Genomic DNA, 20,477 nt, shown 5'->3' with positions numbered 1-20,477 from the left:
GGGTTGGTAGGTCGGGCTGGCCAGCGAACCAAAGCGTCAGTATTTGATGAATTGGGAATGAGACTAAACAATCAACTGTCTAACAAAATGGACCTTTCAAGCCCATTGTAAAAAATGTACTTCTGTTTAGGATTAGAGTTGGGCTTCTGACAGCATTTTATCAAATCTAAATCCAGGAAAATTCAGTAACAAGAGGGAGGGGAGCAAAAAGCTTAGTGTTTATCATTTCAAAATGGAATCAGGATCCATTAAGTAGTTAATTAGAATAACACTGCGTAGATTGTATACCTTCGCCAAGGCCCAGTAGTCAAATTGTACTCACTCATAGAGTCATCTAAATACACCTGATTTTTTTCATCAACATCCATACATTATTCCCTGAGAAATTAACACAATGTTGAAAGAAAGTGAGGAAAAAAAACTCCTGGATCCGTCCTATATCCACATCTGGACTAAAAGGAAATAGGGTCTATTTTGGGCTGAGACTCAACCAACCAACAATCGGACATGCTGAAAACAATCAAGAGTGAATTAAATCATATAAACCCATCAGACCGTTTTCATGGAAATAGGAAAAGCACAGGTGTAAATAATAAAATTAATGATGGCTGAATTCTATTTAGCTGCTTCCATTTCAGGTTCCTGGTGTAATGCATGAAGGCTCACTGTCACACTGTCGGAGCTTTAGTAAGCTTATTAGTAACACCTGTACTCTTCCTGCTCCAAGTCAAAATGTGTGCTGTGAAAAAGGCTTTTATCGTCACAAAGCAGCCCAGTGTACTGTAGGTGCACGCATTGTACTCCCATGCCCCCTCAGAATGCTGCAGGACAATACTGTACATATAAATGTGTGTGTGAGTGTGTATCTGGTAAATGTAACCTGACAGTATAAAATGCCTAGAAGAGTGTGTCAGCATTTGGTGAAGCCAGCATCGGTATCTGTGTGTCAGTGTGGTCCGCGAGTTTCTGGGTAAGGAGCTGCTGTGTATCTGATGTGATGTGCAGTGTATGCTGTGTGTCACAGCAAAACAGCTGTTCCTGCACAGAGCCGTTGGGCACCTGTGTTAGTGTGTGCGTGTTTGTGTTGTTGTCTGCGTGCGTGCGTGCGTATGTGCAAGGGGGCAGACTGGCTTGTATCGCTGTCACTCAGTGAGACAGAGAAAGACACTGATGTTGTTTCACACTGACACTTATCTGACTCCACTGTCCTTAACTCCTACCCTGCTCCAGGCAGATATACGTGTTCCTGTGTGTCATACAGTCACATCACATCAAACCATGGCACCAAAACCCTGGCCTAAAGCCCAGTCCTCTCCTCCAGAGTCATTTTTCAGCTCTCTCCCTTCATTCAGCCTGTTTCTTTTCGTTTTCTATCTCCCTAACCCTTCAGCGGTCCGAACACCTCCTTAAATCTGAAAGATTTAGGAGTGGACACGAGTGGTTTTCGTTCCTGTTTGTTGTGTGTGTTTAAGGGTTGGTTTGTTTAAAGTGAATCTGGATCTAGCGTTGCAGTGCAGTGGTTTGGGTTAGGCACACTTTGTGTGAACACACTGGCGACAAAATTCACTCTGATTCATTTTCTATGGGAAGCTGCTCATTTGCTGAACAACGCATGTTGGGATACCTGTGATGTGGACCAAGCTTGTGATGGAAGGAAATGTCATAAATTCAAACGGTGCTGACATCAAGACGGCCAATCAAGCCGCAGAAGTGGCGACTTTCTGCGTTGTGTGTACAACCAGGAAATACCGAAGTGAGAGTGATAATAATTTTTGTAGTTGATACTCTATCCATGTAAAAAAAATATTTGCAGTAACTTCTCAGTTACAATCATTTTTATGTGAATCAGCCATTTCCAGTTGGTCTGTTGGTCATACAGTATGTATTTAACAAATTGACTGCAGCATTTTATTTTTGTGGGTTATTATTATTTTATTTTATTTTTGATACCCAGGCAGGTAGCCACAACACTGATTTTTGTTCTTAACGAGCCGTTACATATAGCCATAATTAATGTATGCTCTTTACTAGCCTTAATTGTAACTAGCAATCACATCGATTTACGTTAAATGCTGTTGTGACGTTAAGGCTTCCTTGTTGTGTCCGCTCTGTGGACTGGATGTTTCTGTTTAGGCGCTGCAGCATTGACAAAGTGCTGTTTGGTGAGCTGATTCCATTTTACAAAGACACACTGTACTGTGTTTTTTTTTCTTTTTTTTTCTTTCTCGTTTTGAATTGTAGTGACCCAGTACCTCGCACATTTTCTGTGCTTTTCTCTGGGCTGTTTCGTCTTTTTACCCCTCGCCATCTTCTTCTCTCTCTTTCTCCATCATTTTGTAATCTGTGCTTAAGCTCAAGTTCATCTTGCAGTGTATCAACAGCAAATCATTTGCCTCAATGCTTTTTAGTAATAGAGCTACTTGAGGAATCGTTTCAGCGTTATTTAGGTCTAAAAAAATAAGTAAGTAAACGTAAGACTTTACAATTCAGCTTACATTTTTTCTTTTCTTCTTTTCGTCCTTTCTTTACCTAAATGTTTTGGTTGTTGTTCTTTGCTACTTAAAAAAAAAAGAGTTAAACAGATGAAAGGTTCACTTGTAGATTCAGAGTTTGACAAAGGAGTAATTTACTAACTTGGATTTAAACTCAAAATGTAAGCAGCTTTCAGAAACACAATCTAGTGTGTGTAAAGTGTATATTTGTTCCACACAGTGGCTGTGTTCAAGCACATGCTTGATATTAACCGAGTTATGACGGCTGCCATACTGCTGCCACATTATTGCCATGTGTCTTGCCTTGTAGCAGCACAAGACTTAACCCTCGGCAGAGGTTTGTGGGTCATGTGTCTAGTTTGCTTTAGTGGTGATATGACTGTGTAATTGTGTTTTTATGGCACCGCTAATGTCACGGAAGTGGAGCCGAAGGAACTCTGATCTATTATGAGAGACAATCATAAGTAATAATGACTTTGGGCTAAACAGAGGGCTAGTCTTCTGCCCTCTGAGTCAACCTCCCGGCTGCTATTATGAATTGAGTCACACGGAGGGTTTGATGTTTACCTGGAGTGAGCAGCGCTGTACAGAAATATTCTTTATTTTCTGCTCTACTTCTGTTACAAAAATACTGTCTCTGATGTTGTTATGCTCTGAATTCACAGGGTTAGGCCATGGCACGCACACACAAACGCACGCTCGCGCGCACACACACACGCTCAGTCAGCAGTCATGTTCTGCCAGCACTCCTTGTAATCCCTCAGACAAATTACAACGTCTTCTCCTCCTCCTCTTTTCTCCTCCTCCACCTCCCTCACTCCACTCTCTGCTTCCAGCTGCAATTGGATTTGGATAAAGATGGCTTTTCCTTTTCTTCTCTATTCTTCCCTGCTTTGGCTAAAGAGGGATTTGCCCGGGGAGATTACACGCAAACACACGCGCAGTCGCACACGCGCGCTCACGGACTGCATCGCGCTGGTGACGTTGCATTTGAGGAAAAAACATCTTCACTAACAAACAAGCCCTCCCCACCTCACCCACCTCCCCTCACTCCCCTCCTGCCTGCACTATAGCGACAGGCTCCATAGCCAGAGGTCAACAACCTCTCTTGCCTTCGCTTGTCTTTCACCGCTTTGCTTCTTCTTCTCTCCCACACACTCAGTCTCTGCGACTATTGAACTCTTTCGCGCTACTTTCTCTATCCTTCATCTCCGTCCTCTTTGCACTTCCTTCTCACCCCTTCCCCCATCATCCGCTCTTTCTCTCCTCCTCCTTCATCTCATTATTGTCTCCGGTGCTCTTGTTCAGGTCAGAGGAGTTGGCCTCAACGCAGTGTGATGTTAACTCCGAGCCCCCCGCAGAGTGCTGCTTTCTCAGAGAGCAGGGGTCGACCTCCTGCCACTCCACCGCCAGCAGTTAAACTCCTGTAATGGACAGTGTGTTTGTGCTCTATCTGTGCGTGTGCTGTCATGAAGCAACATGAAGGAGGAGACTCTGACATCAGAATGACAGTAGAAGATAACTCAGCCATTTTGCATAGTACAGTGTAGCATGCGTAGTATTAGTAGGCTATTACGACACACTGAAAAAGGAAATTCACTCCCGTGGACTAATTTGTGTGTGTGTATGTGTGTGTGTTGGGGTAGAAGGGGTTGGTGGTGGTGTGACTGAATAATTGAAGGGTGGAGGCAGCAGATAGTCTTTAACCCTGAACCCCAGACAAGACAACAATCAATATTTAAGCAGAAAAGGAATGATACGCCACGTATGCGCACACACACATGTTCACGTGTGTACTGTAAATAAAGTCAGTTACACTTTCTTATGAGAGACAGCACGGCTGTCAGTGTGTGTGAAGTATGGAGTGTGTTTTTCTGCACACTGGAGGGATTTGTAGTGTGAAGCGTGGTAGCAAGAGTTTACAATGAAGACTTTGTTATGTTTGTGTGGTATATGTGTAGTTTTTGTTAGTTTAGATTAGGGTTGCACAATATACATCGGTCTGATATGAGGAAATGTGTGTTATCAGTTATCGGCTGATAATGAAATTAAATGTCTTGTTATTTTTTTTCATAATCTGAGCATGGCAGCCCTACCTTAGATCAGGGGTGCCCACACTTTTCCCCTTGCACAGCCAAAACTGAAATGTAATGGTGGGACACGGGCCAAAAGCAAACACCTATTGTGTTGTATTGTATTGTTAAGATACAAAATGGTACTAGGATCCCAAGTTCCCTTGATTACAGCACTTTCTGCACAAAATATTTAATAATAATTGATAATTAGGAATCCTAAAGAGCATTTTTATCTAACAAAAATAAAACAGCGTATATAGCAATTTATATTATTTTATTTTACATTTTTTTGTGGGTGGGCCATCTTTGGCTCACGGGCCCCACTTTGGCCGCCATGCTTTAGATTGTCAGGGTTGCTCTTCATGCTGGTGACCAGTATCAAAATGTTTGTGAGGACACTGTTTCTATGCAAATGCACTGTAACATATTCGCGTGTGTGTGCGCGCAGAAGGGGACGCACGTCACATGTTGTGATTTTTACAGACAGTTGGTAAGAACCACAGTGTCTTCCTCGCACTTCTCCCCCCTTACTCTCCCCCTCTCTCTCTCTTCTTCCTCCCTGGGCCACCAGTAGTGGTAATGGGGAGGGACCTGTCAGCTCACTTAATGCAGCTAATGTTTGCCTGCGCCTGGGGACACGAGCACAGAGACACACACAGTCCTGACACACACAGCGCTCCGCTCTCTCCCTCTGTCACCACTCTGTCACATTCCCTCTCTTCTGCCTCCCTCCCCCTCCTTTCCCTCGCTCCTCTCCCACTCTCCTTCCTCCTCCCTGCATCCCTCATTCTCTTCCAGCTTCTTCACCCACACTGCACTGCACCCAGTTTCTAAATATTTTCAGCTGTTTTTTTCCACACAGCTTGAAGCTTTTTAGGCCGTGGCTGTTGTAATCACCTTCACCTGCCTTATTAATTATGAGGTGTTGTTATTCCAAATGACCACTTCATTTGGTCTTTTTCAAATGAAACAGACTCATGTTATACCAAAGAATAAGACCGGCATTGTTCTCTATTTTCCCTCATCGTCAACAGTTTAAACTCTTTAAAAGAAAAAAAATCAGTGACACCTTAGTCCATCAAATGCTTTCTGACTTCACTGGTCTGTCCATAGCACTCAGCAACAAGCCCTTTCATTCCTAATAAAGATGCAAATCAGAGAAAATAGGAGTAAATGTGCAGTTGTTGGGAACACTTCCAGCCACAAATGAACACACGTTTGGTGCATTAGTGAGTGTTCATGGCAGCAGAACGGTAAATGTGAGATTAACTCCAAATTATAATGAAAGATCATGTTGCCCACTGCAAAGGTGTGACTCATTTATGTGCTTTAATTAGTTTAGAGTTAAACTGTGTCAGGCTTTGCATACAATATAATACTTGTTAATTATGAAGTCATTGTTGGTTTCTGTCTTTTCAATTTGGATGTGTTGACATTAAATATATAATAAGTAACATTTCTGCATTAAAATGTAAAAGAAAAAAAAACTAGACCTTTGCGATATTAGTTAGGTTTCTGTACTTACATGTCTCCAAATGTTTCCAACAATGTTCAAACCCAGAGAAATAGCTGATTTTATTCAAGTCTTTTATTATCAGACTTATTTTTTTTAAGGCCAATTAAGACTTAATTAAAATAAAATAAATCTAGCAGCATCCAGGGAGGGTACATTCTGATCCTTTCCTCCCTTTTCTTCACTATAGTCAAACCACCACAAATAAAATGAAAAAAAAACAAAAAAAACAGACATTTTGAATGCAACACTTTTACTTTATGCTTGTAAATACCGCTATAGGCATGCCCCTGTAACCAAACATAAACAAATACAAGCCAGTGGAGAGTGCAGGAAACAACTACAGGGACAGGCAGGGAGGCTTAATAAAAACAAATGGCTTATAGAGACAAAAAATACTTATTCTTTCTTTCTCCCTTTTTTCCCTCCCCCCTTCCCTCGCTGCTGCCTCCCTCCATCGCCATCTCTTCCTCCCCTACGCTCTGTCGCTCTGATGAATATCACCCAGGCAAATCAGAGATGCAGAGGAATCTCTCTCATTTCTCACCCCTCTTTCCCCTCTCCTATCTCTCCCTTTCTCTCCACCCCCCTCTGTTTCTTTGGCTCCCCTGTCTTTCTCTCTCTCTTTACCCGGTTTCCTTATCTACCTTCCCTTCCTCCCCCTTGCATATGTGGATCTCATTCTCTCTCATTATGATGATTTGAGGTTCAGCTTCAGTTGCTGGCCCATTAAAACCAAGCAGCAGCGGCAGCAGCAGCAGCAGCAGCAGCAGCAGCAGCAAGCCTTGCCTTTCCTCTTACTGCAGGCAGACAGCTAGGCAGCCTCATAAGATGGCCTCTACTCTGCATACTGCATTTTAAACTGAAATACAAAAATGGCCCATTTCTGCGCTGTTCTTGTGGCCAAATATGATATGTTGGACTTCTCTCATGCAGCAGAGATGGTGGCACACATGCAGACATGCTGAATGACCTTGGCAAATGCCACCTCTAGCCAAACTGCCATATCTCAGTGCCAGCCCTTGATGAGACCTCCCACTCTTCAGGGAGGTATGTCGAGGACTGTGCGGGGATTGGATGGTGGTCAGAGGGGAAGGTGGAGGAGGGCTTATTGTCGTTAAAGTTGGGGGCACAGGCAGGGGCCAGGAGATTGCCATGGTCCTTTCATGCTTCCCTTTTACATGACTGGATCCATATGCATGTGTACCCAGAGAGTTCATCAATAGAAATGAGTATGTTTGTGTCGTTATGAGAAGTTGTTGAGGAACTTCAACGGCATGATGCATGTTGTGTTGATGTAGGGCACTTTTCATGACTCTCAACCGCTGTTATTGAGCCGAGGGTGAGAGACAGATGCAGTAAAGACACGAAAGAACAAACCACTCAGCGCTCAGTTAATAATAATCGTAGAATCAGTTAGATGTCGATGGTTGTGGCGTCAAGGAATGAGTATTCTTCCTGCAAGAACTTGACTTTGCCATTGTCAGCGAGGCGTTTGAAGTTTGTGTGTAGTAAAAGTGTAGAATGGCTGCATTTGTGATGTTGTGGTAATGTGTCTGTTAAACTGGTTGAGCTGGTTGAGAGGACTGCAGGGGTCTGTTTATACAATACAATAATGGTAATCACACTTTACTTTAATCTAATCTATAGTGGACTAATTCTACCCTGCATGCACATGCATCTGAAAATGTACTTCAGCACACAACAAGGTAAGGTTAAGTTATCGGATAGATAAATTTAACTTGTTTAACTTTTCTCAGTCATGTTAAAGATGATAGAGTGACAGTACATTGATTCACAAATCTGTCCCACTCAGTCACCCCTTAACCTACGGTTCTTATCAGCTCTTGGTTCTGTTGCAGACATCAAACAGCTGTTTTCTTCAGCAGGAATGAGTCCGAAATTGTGATCAGGTGCTTCCAAATGCACTCTCTGTCTCTCAGCTCATCTCTCTCCTACTTGTGGGTAAACTGAAAAGCAGTGCTACAACAGATTTCACTTGACTCTATGGTGCCTGTCATGTATTATTGACCCATCTAACAATATCAGTTTGCTACCTTCTTTAATCCCTCAAAAGGAAACTGATTTTACACATAAAAGTCTATTTACAGGTCTCTTACCACTGCAAAAGTTGAATAGTTGCCTCCAGTGATATCACTTGAGTCAAGTTTAGGATTAGAAAGAAGTGAGCCTGCAGATCTCTGTAGTCCACTCCTCATCTCCACTCTGTTGCATTGTGGGTAATAACAGTGTTATGCTGCTAATTGAATAACTTGAATGTATTTTCTGCCACTGATTTCACCCCCACATTTACTATCTTTAAAATGACTGCCTGCTATAGTGTGGAGTCCAGGGCTAATTTGCGTGTGTCCGTAGGGCGGCAGCTATCTGTAACGGTAAGAGGAATGTAGGCCAGTTAATGAATTTTAACAGTATCAGAGCCCGGCAAAGGGAAAGAAACACAGTGTTTATTGAACCGTTTGGATTGTTGTACTGCTGTCCTGGTAAGCACGCTTATCTCCAAGTATCACACATCACCATGCCATGGGACACTGGATCAGCTGACAAGACCACAAAGCACGCCTGACTAGCCACTGTGTGTGTGTGTGTGTGTGTACAGGCGCGTGCATGCACATGCATGTATGTGCAGCAGGGACTTTGTGCTTGACTGCTTGTGTAACTCTACATATGCTGAGTGCGGTGTGTTTGTGTGACAAGGAGACAAAAGAATTCCCAGACAAGGCATTGTGAGAGAGGACGGGAGAGGAAATCTGGATACATGAAAGCATGAAATGGCACCTTAGCTGGACTCCCCATAGTCTCCTCCAGCATCAGTGTCCTCATCATCATCATCATCCTCCCTGGGATCTTTTTCTTCCAGTCCTCAATCTGTCTTTCCTCCTCCAAGTTCCTCTCCGCTATCCTCCTTTTCTGCTCTCTCTTTCTCTCTCTCTTTTTTATTCCCTTCCCCCTTGGTCTGGCAGTGACATTGGGCTAAAGTGGGACAGAGTGTAGGGGGGCAGTGAGGCAGAAGAGACAGAGAGACAGCCAGGCAGGGAGGCAGGGAGAGCTGCTGCTCTGCTGTGGTGCCCCCCCCTCCCTCCTAGCACGTACCTCGGGCACTCCTGGCCCCTCAGGCCTCCCCGCGACGTCTGGGGGACCCGCTTTTAGCATGTCACCACTACTCCACTCCAATCTGTAACATCTGTCTCTGCAGCTCTTTTGCTTCCCATCATCCCTCATTTCTCTGACTCCTCCTCCGCTTCATCCTCTTTTGGGTCTCTGTCGCCAAGATGCCCAGCAACAGTGGTGAGGGTGCATCATCACGGTGGCGCAGGCGAACGAGGGGAGCCAGGGAAAGAATGCGTAGGAGAATCGCAGGCCTCCCCCTCCACCACCACCACCGCCTCCCCCCTCCTTCCCTCGCTCCTCACATCCGCCTGCCATGCAAGGTGCACTCAGCCGCACACGGGCCCTGCTCCCCGGTGACCTCCTGCTCCCTGAGATTCAGTATGTGTCACTGTGGTGCTGCTTACACGCTGTGGCACTGTAGTACTCCCACTGGGGACAACATAGCTTTACAAAGGGCAAGGCTTTATTGATTTGTGTGAGAGTTTATCACACGTGTGCCGGCGCTCTCTCAGCAGCAGTATTGTGTGTGCGCAGATACCTTTGTTTACACAGTATCATTAACTTGCCACAAGTAGACGGCGGAATAAAGTTCAACAGCTAAACAGAGAGTCAGCACGCGGCTTTCAGAGGATTCCTGATCAGTGTTTTCCCCGTTGGCCGCGTGTTCCTCTTCATAATGGATGACAATCACACAAAACCGACCTGTGTGTGAAATTAGACTGCTCACACTCCGTTGTTTTTGTGTTTTCCACAGAAGAAATAAGGTCACGCTTTAGTAGACTTCACTCCGTGTGTGCGTGTATGTGTGTGTGTGTGCATTGTGGTGTTTATAATGCATTGGATATGTCCCGTTAGCCTTCTCATGACTGGCGAGCATGTCTCTATCTATTATCTATGAGGCTAAATAATTAAAGACAAAAGCGACACAATGCAGCGCGTGTTGACAAGTCTGGAGTTTGTGTTTGTATGCATGTGTGTGTCATTGTCAGAGACCAAATGGAATTGCAGATAAATGTAGTCGGAGCCATTTTCTTTTGGTGTTCTTGTGCACAAACAACACAACAGGAAAGAGAAATGTGCAAACAGTCTGAGGACAACAGTTTTGTGTCTCTTTCCCTCTTTTTATTGTCAATTAACTGATTAGTTGTTTGGTCTTTAAAATGTCAGAAAATGTCCTCAACTACCTGCAAACTATGACCTTATGTAAACTTAGGACTGCAACTAAAGACTATTTTCATTGTCGATTAACCTGTTGATTATTATCTTCATTAATTGATTAGTTCTGTGGTAGATAAAGTGTCAGAAAATGGTTACAAGATGTCGATTAGTGTTTCAGCCCAAGATGACATCCTCAAATATCTTGGTTTATCCACAACCCAAAGATGTTCATAGAGGAGTAGAAAAAGAAACCAGTCAATATTCACATTTCAGAAGCTGGAATTAGATCATTTGTCCTCGTTCACTCCTAAAAAATAACTCAAACCGATTAATCGATTATAGAAAAATAGTTGCACATTTATTTCATAGTTGACCACTAATTGATCCATCATTGCAGCTCTACTTTCCACGCCATTTTTCTATCAATTTTCTCCTCAGACATCCACCCCTGCCTCCATCTTGCTGCTTGAATATTTATGCTCATTCCAATTAGTATGGTGGAGGCCTTTAACCATAACAGAGGGAAAGACAGAGATGAACACGCAGGGAGTGGGCTGATGATAAAAACAGACAGATTATCAGATTTCTCCCTCTTTCTATTTCTTTTGGTTTGGATGAGTGCATTTTTCCATTTCCTTTATTTGTTTTTCTTCTTCCTCTCTCTTTTCTCTCTCTCTCTCTCTCTCTAGTCTCAAGCATGAGTTGTTCATAGAGGGTGAGGGCTGTGTGGGTGTAAGGGGTGCCACCTTCTAACAACAGATATAGAAAGAGAAAATGGAGAGACAGCAGCAGGAGGAGAGACGGAGGGAGAGAACAGAGAAACCAAGGAAACAGATAGATATCGAGAAGGGGAAAGACAAAGAAAACAGGAGACGTGGCAGTGGTAGTGAGGGTGGCGGTGTTGGGGAGGGTGGCAGCTGGTATTTGACGGTGAAGCATGCCTTTTTAATGAGTGCATTAGTACTCTGCATACCTATCCTCAGATCACTGCATCACACTGAACCTGGTAAACAAGGGAGGAGAGGAGGGATGAGAAGGTCAAGGGTTGGGGCTGGAAAACCGAAACACTTGTAGAGAGATAAGAATAGACGGAGTGTGTGTGTTTCCTCTTCAATTATTCTGACTCTAGTGTGTGTCCTGCACTCATAAAGGGAGGAAAAAAGAGACGGCGCCTGTGAAATTCACACAACTGTCCTTTATTAACCTTCCCCCGTTATTTTGACATAACCTCTTCCCAGTCCTTACACAAGCTTTTGTCTCCGGTTGAGTCAAAGAAAGTGGCAGTAATGCGCCGTCCTTGTGGCTCTTTCTATGTCTGGCTTGATCTCAGTAGCACTTAACTATTATAGACTACTTTGAATGTGAATAGAGAGGAGCAAGCGTCATTCATTTCATACTACAGAGAGAGTGAGAGAGTGGGGGGGGGGGGCTCAGATAGGGAGAGAGCCTATTGTCACTAGGTGTAGATTTCCCTTTGTCAAACACATGTCAATTCTTCAGAGCCAACAGAGGAGAGGAGAATACGAAAATTATAGCAGCAGAGAAAGGGATGAGGGGAGAGGGGGCGGACAGGAGGAGGGGAGTGGTATTGATTTGACACTCGGGGAATCACACCACAGCTCTGTTCATTTTCATTCATCTGCCCTTGTAATGGGGGTGTTAATATGGCAGGTAGGGGGAGAGGGCAGGACGGGGATTTAGGAGGATGAGAGCATTTTATTAGAATCCAATCGTTATTATCCTTCACCCCCTGCCCAGCTCTCAGCCCCTACACACTCCAGACATGCATGTCTGCATCGGTGCACATACATGTGTGCGCTCACACAGCATGCTTTACACACACACACTCGTGTCTCTAGATGTGAGTGAAGGTGGGGTGAGGGTGTTAATTACATGTTGGAGCTGAATGGACTCATGGATGTTTTATATAGTGTGTGTATGTATGTGTGCGTGCATGCATATGAAAACCACAAGGAGGGCGCTTAGATACAGTACGAGCAGCTCAAATGAAATAGCTTTTAGTAGGCCTTCCCAGTGCCTCCTTGAAATCAGCCATAATGGGCCCTTGGTAATTATCAAATAAATTAGCCAGGGGAAGGAGTGGAGGAGGAGAAACCAGGACCGAGTCTTTTCATTTTTTTTCTCTCTGTAAAACATTCTTCTCCACCTGTTCAATATTTGAAAGAAGAAATGTTTAATACAATTTGTTTTTTTTTTCATTTTAGCATTATTGCATGCTGTCTAATACATCACTCTGTAAAATGGTGCTCATCAGCTGAGGTAGTTGCTGATTTCAAAACCTTTATTGTACCTCAAAAGACCATCGAAGAGGCTTTCTCATCCACAGTGGTGTCGAGATGTAAAACAGTGCTTTCAAACAAAACAGCTAGCCGTAAAACCAACAGTCTATGTTAGCTAAAAGTTCAAACAGGATAATAAACACGCTATGGAGTAAAAAACTAAATTGAAGAATTAAATGCAATAAAGTAAACTAGATAAATACAAGAGTGAACAGATACAATGACAGTATAGTAAAAAAAACATTTACAATAATTTGAAATAAGGCAATTGAACAGACATAGTGGCAGCAGAGTGTCCTTTCAGGTGATTCAGTGTCAGGTACGAAAGTATGAGACTGAAAGACGTATAGGACTAGCAAGCCTGCGTGAAGACAGTCAGGAAAATCTGAGTTTCAGGCCTCATGTCCTCAGGCTCATAGAAGCTATTATCTTTGGAGATCAAAATTGTTTCATACTGCATAAGCTTAATTTGAATAATGTTATTTTTTCAGAAGGTAGCGCTAAGACAGTTCAGTACAGCAAATCATCAAAATATATAGGAATCAAAAAAGTTACATGTGGTCAAAGAATGAATCTTTTATCCATGACATGCAATATTTTTCCAGTGCCAGAATACAATAGATGCAGTTTCTTTACGCTGGAGTCTTATATCCACGCATGTTGAAGCTTCCAAATATATGGAAATGACTGCACATGTTGCAATCAAGGTTTACCATTAATCGTTATGACTTTACTCCTTTTTGCAACCATTTTATTGCTCACTTAGTGTGCCAAGACAACTTGAGAAATTTAACACTAACCTGGACCAACATGGTGTCACACTTTTGCTAGTTACACTGTTGGCCGTGTGCTCTCTTGCTCTATGCACCTCACTCATCTTCTTGTATTTTTGCAGCTTGCAAAGTTTGTTTGCTGCCTCATTTGTTAAACCGTCTGATCGACTCCTCTGCCCTCTCGTTATATGTTGTATCTGTCGCTCTGTGTTTACCCATCACTAATATATCCACCTTGTGTACCACTGTCAGACGCTCTCTGGTAGGGAGTTGACTGACTGCTGGTAGGCTGGGCTGTAGCACTGGGCCATATGCCACATTACTATCTTATCACTCTGCCATAGTATCCACTGTAGCTAACACTACCCTCAGACACGCACATGCACACACAGACACACAGTTTAATAGTGCCAACTATTGTACCACAGAGACCCATACGATGAGACTGTGCACAAGAAGGTTTTCCTATTTTGGGCTGCAGAGCTGTCCGTGGTACCACCTCAGCCGGCATTCCTTGATATTTGAAATGTAGCTGTCCATGGTGCTGATCTGCTGCAGACTTTGAACACGTGTCCTTACGGCACCGCCTCTCATGTACTGATTAGAGCGCGGCTATATGTTTTCTAGCTTGTTGCAAAATCCTCAACTCTGTTTCCTCTTACATAAATGGTTGATGAATTAGGTTGAAGTACAGTAGATACATCTTGTTTAACTCTATCAATTATACAATAGATCTAATGGTAACCTCAGCCCTAATATGTCTTTTGAACATCCTCCAACTTTATTCCATTGTAGCACAAATATAGATGCATCAGATGCATCCCTTTGTACACTCTTATAGCCTCCCACTTGTATATTGCCATTTATAGACATTTGGTTCTGTGTGCGTTTACTTTAAAATTAGTTAGTTTGAGGTTTGTGTATCCACTTGTTCTCCAGTAGATTTCAGCCTTTATGAAGCCTTTCAGTCTTTGGGAATAAGCAGCAGTAAAACAATGCATTATCAATGGACCTGTCTCATCCAAGCACAGCGGACTAGGAGTGTTTATAGCGTAGAATAGATTTCACCAAGGTCCTTTTTTTGCTCTCTCTCTCTCAGCAGTGATACTGAGTCGTCTATCACAAAATTGCAGAAAATCACAGAAGGATATCTGCACTTCGTCACGACTAAGATGGAGCTTTTTATGGATATATGGCATACCATTAACAGATACTTAGCATTTCTATCTTCCAAAGGCCACTGTCAAAAAATAAGCAAATAAATAAAAAACAAAAAAAGGAAATAACAGAAAACAAATGAGGTTAACAAAAAAACCTGCGCAGACCCACCCCTGTTAGCCTTCTCATTTGTTATAAACGGTGTATATGTTACATATTTCTTAGGGTTAACAAGACAGAGAACCAGAAGAATAATATCTAGTGTCAAACCAATCAGCAGACAAAAAAAGGGGTAAGACAGAGAAAAAGACGGTACAGATAGAGGACTAAGAATGATGTTTTTTGTCATTCAGGTGGTAGCACTGACACGTTATTGAAGTATGCAATAAAAAGTTGCCATTTGAAGGTAAATTGAGTAAGACTCCAAAAATACTTAATATCTTTTAGTTAGGCGGAAAAGGATGGTGAAGAGTATTCACTGCCGGGCCAGAAGGGTGGAAAATGCTATAATGTCAATGTCTCTAGAGCTTCAGGGGATGGGTTCAGCTGGTACTCCAAATATTGCAACAAGAGAGATGATGGAGCGTTGAAAACACTGACAACTTAACTCACGTAAGTCTTCACAGCCACTGCAGCATGAGGGACAAATTGTGGGAGAGAGACAGGGTCAGTAAAATCAGCGCTGTGATGATGAGGGGATGGATAGAGACACTGTGGAAGGAAGGGAGGAAGGAAGGGAGGAAGAAAAGAGAAGAAAAGCAGCGATGCAAAGTCGAATCAGGATGAGGAGTATAAATAAGGAATGTGTAGGTGTACTCCACTGTCTGCTCATCGCTGTGGCATCCTGTAGTGAGGATGCTCTGCACAAAAACACACACATACTCGCAATTTGTTGAGTGCACTCTGCAAACGTGGATTGTGAGACAGTGGGAGTAAGACTGTGTGGATCGTGAGACGGATTTGCGAGCGCTCTGCATGTGTGTGCGCTTGTGTATCCGTGTGTGCAGTCTGTTTGTGCAACTGCTGGTCTGCATTGTGCCGAGCTCGTGGTCCATTTAGCCTCAGAATCTGAAAGGCAAACCTTGACAATAATGCTCATTACAGTCTTCAGTGTGTGTTTTTGTTGAAAAGCGGCGAGTGAAAAATAAAGTGACATGGTGCACAGAGAGATGTGTTGAGCTCTTCTGTGGCCTGTAGCCCGGGCCTGTGAATCAATTACAGATCCATTCAGCAGTTTCTCTCCTCTCCTCTGATCTCCGCCGCCATCATTTAAATGGCTGATTCCTTTTTTTTTTTTTTTTTTACCTCTAATGAAGGGTACTCTGTCGCACACACACGCAAAAAAACACACATGAAACGAACACTCGCACATGTCGCTGTGTGCCACCGCAGCGCCCCCTACCCAGCTGTTGTCACGTGAGTGCACGGGCCCTAGCAACAGCGAGCGAGAGAGCGAACAAAAAAGAGAGATCCTGGCGAGAGCAGGGGAGAGAGGAACGGGTAAAGAGAGGGAGAGAGAAGAGGGAGGGAGGGGGAGCCGTAGAGCATTAATAAGTGATGAGTCCAACAGTGTGAATTGCTGTTAGTTAGCATTGCTGCAGCGCCGCCTTCATTTACATGGCAGCACCGAGAACAAGCCCCCTTTACTTACGCCATTTCCTCTCTTTGCTATCGCTTCTCTTTCTCGCTTTCACTCGCTGTTTTATCTATTTCTGTCTCTTTCTTGCCTCTACGGTCTGGCCAGCATCTCAAAATATGTATATCTTTTCTTAGTTACCGTCTCTATCTCGCTCCCCCTGTCTGATCTGATCCACTCCTCCTCCCAACATTCCTACATTATCATTTTCTCCTCTCATTGTTTTGCTCCTTATGATCTCTTACGTTGCCATTCTTCCTGTTTGATGATAATTTGTTGAAAATGGCAGCCATATACTTTACCGGGATATATTTAGCTGCGCCTTTCCTGCATCCCTTCATCTTTTACCTCCACCTCCCCTTCCCCTCCGCTGTCTCCCCCACCTCATCTCAAAGAAGAGGGGTGTCCTCTCTCTGGGGGAACTTTGGGGGAAGACAAGTGATGCTCCGGGGCTTCCTAATCCTTTTTTCATTGTGTCTCTCTCTCTCCCCCTTCCTGTCTCTCTGTCTCGTTATTTGCATGTATGTGTCTGTCTGTGGGATTTCTGGCATACGTGCACACACACTTGAACACACACACACGCACATCCAGCAGCAGCAGCAGCGGCTTCTCTCTGCACTTGGCTTGACTTCCTGCCTCGGGCTGATCAGCTGAACTGATTCCATTACTTACAGACCCCCCTGAAAGAGAAGGGCAGGGGATAGAAAGAGGTAGAGGGCAGGCTGGAGGAAGAGAGGCCGGGGTTGGAGAATAGATGTCAACGCAGACGGAAAAAAATGTTAAAGAAGGGGAGGAAAGGGTTGGGAAATAAGGAGGAAGTGAGGGGATTTTGCGCCTCCCTTGGGTGCGGGATAGACCTCAAAAGATCTCATCCTGCCTCCCACAGCAGAAAAAAAAAAAACAGCAGACACAGAAGCACATACATACACACACTCAACAACAACAACAAACTCCTGGAGGCGTAGGCAGACTAGACGAGAATTGATCTCCTCTCCCACAAGGAGAGGCTTGCAAGGGGAGAAAGAGCGAGGGAGAGAGGGAGAGATAGAGGAAGACGTAGAGGAATTGTTTTTACCCATGTGTGGCTCTCAGGCCTGCAGGCCCCTCATCCCTCTCACTCTCACTCCCCTCCTCTGTCACTCCCAACGGCATGTTTCTCTTTATCTCCCTATCTCTCCCTCCATCAATCTCCATCTGCCGTGCTCCTCCCTGTAGGGTCAGCCCCCTTCCTCTCCTCCGCTGCCTCCCTCTACGCCCTCTCTCCGCTGTTTTAGGTGTGTCACATCTTCACAGACAGCAGGAGAGCAAGCCGAGACTAGAAATTAGATATCAGGTAGAAAAAGAGCAGCAGTGAAGTGAGAGCGGAGAGGAAGTGAAGAGGAGTGGGGTGAACTCCGAGCAGATAAGGAGAAATAGAGAATAGAATGATTTTATTCAAGAATATTTTACTGCTTTTAGCGCTGAAATCTTGACCATTTGGCCCAGCTGTTGTCCTGTTCTTTACACCTGTTTATTCGCTCTACTCCAGTTATTTACAGGCGTATCGCATTGTCACGCATGCTGTAGCTGGGCATGACTTATATTGGTATTTTCAATGTAGTTTAAGCTACTTAACTGTGCATCGTCTGGGATTTAAGTGGTACTATACAAGTTCTAAGACATCTTTTACGAAAAACAAAAGTTTTTGGCTGATTGTCTGAACATTTGGCAAGTGAATGTATATTAATAGATACATGTGACAACAGAGAAGTCCTGCGTTTTCATATTTCCATGTGGGATAATTGTGTTTTGAGTTAGCAGAACTACTGTACACTCCCCATGATGCTTTGTATGGTGCAAAACAAGAAAACCTGGAGATATCACTATAGTCTCTGGGAATTAATTGATTAATTAATGAAAATAATAAGAATTGCTGTAGGTTAAAACACATGAGGAATCATAGAATAAGTTTCTTTCACAACCAGCGTTGACAAGCTCCCTCTCATTAACGGCCCCTGCACCACTTGTCTTTTCCTCTCTCTCCATTCTTAACCATCTCTGAAATTTCTTACTCTACCCCCCACTCTCTCTCCCTCTCCCCCTCCAGCCCCCCCTGGTCTGTCTTCCTCTCTACAGGCATGTTGTGACAGGATGTAGCAGTGTGTTATACAGGGTTCTACTCGCCAAGTGCATATTATCCTGTAAGGCTTAATACCCAGGTTGGAACAAAAGGGCAGGCTCGGAAATTACAGCTTACGTCGCTTAGCACTCAGCACAGTCTGACTCACATGAAAACACGTGTGTGTGAACTTTCACATATGCATGCAGATTTACAGGCATCATGCACACTTACTCCATGTGTGTATCTGTTATTCCATAACGTACAGTATATTCTGTGTATTTATACTATATTCAGAAAATATATATTCAGAAATCCTCAAATACATGCAGACGTTTTAATAGATCTGGAGTTTTCTGATACTGGTACTGGGTATTCTGAGACTTTATGAGCTGAAATGATCAGTAAATTGATCCTCATTTTTTTGGGATACCATTTAGTGGTTCAAGTCAAATAAATGTGAATTGCACTCGTGTGCACATGTTTAATATCATTGTAAATTGGAAATCTTAGAGTCTTTGTGCTGTTGCTTGAACAAAACGAAAGCAAAAATGAAATTTTGATGGCCATTCTTCATAATTTCCTGATTTTTATATACACTAATTAAATAATTAGAATAAAATAATCAACAGGTTAATCAATGACTGAACATCAAATAAAAAAAAAGCCCTACTTCAGGCTTTACTTCAGCTTTGACACTAGAAGTAAAGCATCTCAGTCTTGTTAGAGTGATGGAGCCTGTGTGTGTGTGTGTGTGTGTGTGTGTGTGTGTGTGTGTGTGTGTGTGTGTGTGGCAGGGAGCCAGGCCAGTCTTCTCTCTTTTAATAAATCTCCTTTGGATGGAGTTGTGCAGCTATAAAATGCATCGATTGTCGTTGTTCACATTGTGGCTGAAGACACACACACACACGCACACACACACGCCCACACACACACACACACATACACACACACACACGCATACTAGCTTGGTTATTGATACTCACCTACACATTCATACCTTCACATGTTCATTGAGACTTACACACGCAGAAAACCGTATATTGACATTTTGACATCGCACACACACACGTCACATTGTTAATTTAAACATGGGAATAAAAACTGAGAAATTCGGGTTATTAACTAGCAGCACTGACTCAAACATGAGCACCATCCTGAACTGCACCTTTCAACACTACAGCCGCCTCTCTTTATCAACGATTGAACAAATCTAACAAAACGAACAGCTGAAGTGTTTTAGAATAAAGCTGCCGTGAGGTGCTGACCTACAGTATTGCTTCTGGCTGTGTTTGAGCGTATCTGTGCGCGCTTCATACTTCCAGTCTGCAACCATTCAATGCACCTGTGTTTCACTCAAGTCCTCTCTTGTCAACACTGCAAAAAGACATTAAAACATCATGTACAGCAAACAACAGCCAGCATGTTAACACACACACACACACACACACACACACACTGCAGCGGTATTCACATAACCAAACAATCTGCAATATACTACAAACTCTGAAGTGCACACTGTCTAAAATAACCCTTTGGGGGGAAGTGAATACAAAAAGATTCAGAGAAGCGGAAAGAATCAAACACTGAAATACACTCTCCTCATCTCTCTCTCTTCTCTTCTTCTTCTCTCTCTCTCTCACACACACACACACACACACACACACATGCTGTCTCTATTGACATGAAGATAAATCAGAGGAGGACCATGCAGTCAGTGATGTGAAATGAAAATGACTCTAATCTGCTGTTACCATAACACACACAGACACATCAATTATTAACACCTACAATAACTCTCTTCTTTCTACTCTCTTTCCCCTCATCTGTCTTTCTCTATTGTGTATATTTCGCTGGATGGATGGGACAGAGTGTGTTAAAAGCTCCCATGTGTTCACCTAAGTGCTGTGGTCGGGTCTTTGGGAGACGCGTATGTTTGAGCCCTGCTTTCTTTCAGTGATTTCTCTGGAAAATGTGCTCAAGGTTTGTCAAGAGGGTCTTATGATAGAGAGGTTGGCATCTACTTCAAAAGCAGCGCGTTTCTCATGTGACCTTTCCCTCGCCAAACAGCAGTTTTTCTTTGCTCGGGTTGCTTTTTTTTCCAGCAAGTGAAAACATATAGAGAAATGAAGAATAATGAAT

The 20,477-nt window shown here is 43.4% G+C and overlaps 1 protein-coding gene across 3 annotated transcripts in view; it reads left to right on the top strand.

Annotated features, from left to right (window-relative positions):
- dscaml1 (Down syndrome cell adhesion molecule like 1) overlaps positions 1 to 20,477 on the top strand; it is a 105,346-nt gene that overhangs the window by 44,848 nt on the left and 40,021 nt on the right. The gene's annotated exons all lie outside the window — the stretch shown is intronic.

Source organism: Pagrus pagrus, assembly GCF_965226575.1.
Source record: "Pagrus pagrus genome assembly, chromosome: 4".
In the NCBI taxonomy this organism is placed as follows: Eukaryota; Metazoa; Chordata; class Actinopteri; order Spariformes; family Sparidae; genus Pagrus; species Pagrus pagrus.
The sequence above is the reverse complement of the archived record's forward strand: the minus strand, read 5'-3'. Positions and strand labels throughout refer to the sequence as shown.